This window comes from Nicotiana sylvestris, chromosome 3, assembly GCF_000393655.2.
Source record: "Nicotiana sylvestris chromosome 3, ASM39365v2, whole genome shotgun sequence".
Lineage (NCBI taxonomy): Eukaryota > Viridiplantae > Streptophyta > Magnoliopsida > Solanales > Solanaceae > Nicotiana > Nicotiana sylvestris.
The window spans coordinates 199,720,395-199,723,823 of record NC_091059.1 but is presented as its reverse complement, the minus strand read 5'-3'; positions in this window follow the sequence as shown (position 1 = coordinate 199,723,823).

Here is a 3,429-nt window from a genome sequence, read left to right as displayed (position 1 = left end):
CACCAACCCATTCTAGAAGCCACCATTGTTGAAGCCTCCATTGTTGAATGAAGAATTCAACCACCAACCACCTTCTTTAAGGCTATAAATAGAGCCTTATGTTTTACACAGAAAGATCAATCCAGAGAGATTGAAATACAATCCAGGAAGAGATTGTGAGAACAAAAAGAGAGTTTGGTGAGGTTTTTTGTAGAGAGAAATTCTTGGTGTAAATTCTCTATAATTCTATTCTTGTGAAATAGAGTTGTTTTTCCTCCCAAATAATCTTCATATTGATCCGAGAATCACAACAAGTGGTATCAGAGCCTTCGATTCTGTGTTCATCGAGAAATATCGGAACACTGAAAATTTCAACCCGGATTTACGTTTTTCGAAAACGTGATCTTCGGTGTGTTTTGATCATTTCATTAGATTCCTTGCGTCGATACGAATTCAACGCAATTTTCCGGAGGCCAAACAAAGCTAAAACGAAGAAGTTATGGCAATTTTTTTCTTCTGCCCAAGGAAGAAGATGATGAATAGTAACTGCCTAGTCAGCGCCACATCAGCATCTAGTCAGCGCCACATCATCATCCAGCCAGCGCCACGTCAGCATCCAGTCAGTGCCACGTCAGCATCCAGTCATCACCACGTCAGCATCCAGTCATCACCACGTCAGCATCCAGTCAGCGCCACGTCAGCATCCAGTCATCATAAAATTTTTAGAAATTTATGAAATAACCCCTGAAGTTACTGAAATTATAAATCTGCCCCACAAGTTCAGTATATTTTCGATTTAACCCCAAAAGTTTGGTGTAAATTTTGAAAATTTTCTGGAGGCCCTATTTTGACCCAAGAAGAGTCAATCCTACCATTTTTCACCATTCCGGACGTGTTGGTGAGTTCCGTTTGGTGAGATTCTGCTCCAAAATTTTGACCAAGCCATTTTAAAGACATAATGGAAGAGTCATCATCATCTGGAGCTATGATAAAGCTTACTTGCCACAAATTACACATTGTGGAGACCTCGGATGGAAGATCTCCTCAGTTGTAAAGATTTGTTTGATCCCATAGAAGCAAAGGGTAGGAACCCCGATTCCACCAAAGAAGCAGAGTGGAAGAAATTAAACAGAAAAACTATCGGTCAAATTCGACAATGGATTGACGATAGCGTTTTTCATCATGTTGCACAAGAGACAGATGCGTATGCCCTCTGGGTGAAGTTAGAAGGGATGTATCAAGCCAAGACCGCTAGGAACAAAGCCTTGTTGATGAGGCGTTTGGTAAATTTGAAGTTAAAGCACGGAACTTCAGTTGCCGAGCATACCAGTGAGTTTCAGAGCTTGATAAATCAATTATCGTCTGTTGACATGCCGCTCGGGGATGAGATGCAAGCCCTACTACTTCTTAGTTCTCTTCCTGATAGTTGGGAGACGCTGGTAGTCTCTCTCAGTAATTCAGCTCCTAGTGGAAATCTGACCATGTCTATGGTTAAAGATGCCTTATTTAATGAAGAAGCCAGAAGAAAGGACATCGATCATGGTGAGTCGCATGCCCTTATTACAGAAAGAGGGAGACAACAAGAAAGAAGTCAAGATAAGAGGAGAGGCAGAAGCAAGAGTAGGGGAAAATCCACGGATGGTAGGAAGTCATCATATGCGTGCTACCACTGTGGAATAAAGGGCCATTTAAAGAAGAACTGCAGAAAATTGCATAAGGAGAAGGAGCAGTTGAAGCAAAAGGATGGAGATGCATTAGTCACTACCCACGGAGAGGTAGCCATTTGTTCCATCCAAGAAGAGGCATGCCTTCACGTCTCAAGTCAAGAAGAAAACGAATGGGTGGTAGATACTGCAGCATCATACCATGCCACATCCCGAAAAGATTTCTTCACAACATACAAAGCAGGAGACTTTGGAGTAGTGAAGATGGGGAACACTTCTTCCTGTGAGATAGTTGGAATTGGTGATATCAAAATACAAACAAATATCGGGAGTACAATGATATTGAAGGATGTCCGTCATGTGCCAGAACTTCGTCTAAACCTAATATCAGGTATAGCTCTTGACAAACAGGGCTATGAAAGTTATTTCGGAAAAGGCACATGGAAATTGCTGAAAGGGGTTATGATTCTCGCTCGAGGACATATTTGTGGCAACTTATATAAAACTCATGTGAAGGTATGTTCAGACAGCCTCAATGTTATGGAAAAAGAGGCGTCTCAAAACCTGTGGCACCAGAGACTCGGTCACATGAGTGAAAAAGGGATATCAATTCTAACGAAAAAGCAGCTTATCAGAATGGACAAGAATGCTGCTTTAGACCCTTGTAATCATTGCTTATTCGGAAAGCAACATAGAGTCTCTTTTACATTTTCTTCAACCAGAAAATCAGAGTTACTCAGTCTGGTACACTCTGATATTTGTGGTCCCATGGAGGAGAAGTCACTTGGCGGCAATAGGTATTTTCTGACTTTCATTGATGATGCTTCTCGAAAGGTGTGGGTGTACTTCTTAAAGACAAAGGACCAGGCTTTTGATTATTTCAAGATATTTCATGCCATGGTAGAGCGTGAAACGGGAAAGAAATTAAAATGCCTTCGCTCAGATAATGGAGGCGAGTATACTTCCAAGGAGTTCGATTCCTATTGCAAGAGACAAGGGATTCGACATGAAAAGACGGTCCCACGCACCCCACAACACAATGGAGTAGCCGAGAGAATGAACCGGACAATTATGGAAAGAGTCAGAAGTATGATCAGTATGGCAAAGTTGCCTAAGCCATTCTGGGGAGAAGCTGTTCGCGCCGCTTGCTACCTAATCAACCGGTCACCATCAGCCCCGTTGAATTTTGAGGTTCCAGAGAAAATATGGTCGGGTAAGAATCCCTCATATTCTCACTTAAGGGTATTCGGTTGTTTAGCACATGCACATGTATCCAAGGAGCTCAGGAAGAAGCTTGATGGTAGAACTATACCATGTATCTTCATAGGCTATGGAGATGAAGAATTTGGGTATAGATTATGGGATCCAATACAGAAGACGGTGATCAGAAGTAGGGATGTTGTATTCCACGAAAACCAGATAATTGAAGACATTGAAAAGCCCACAATATCTTATGAAAGAGGTTCCAGTGCCCAAAAAGTTGGTCCAGATCCACTACCATTGCAGTTTGACACAAATAGCATGGGGGAGCATGAAGCAGTACCAGAAGCAGAACAGGAGGATGTTTGGCAGGGGGAGGCACAAACCCCTCAGGAAACTACAGAACCATCACAGGGGAACGATGATGGTACACATCTTGAAGCTAATAATCAACAACCTCGTCGATCTGAACGAGGTCAGATTCCATCAACTCGATACCCAGAAACCGAGTATATTCTACTTTCTGAAGATGGAGAACCAGAGAGTTTCCATGAAGCTATATCTCATACGGATAAAGAAAAATGGC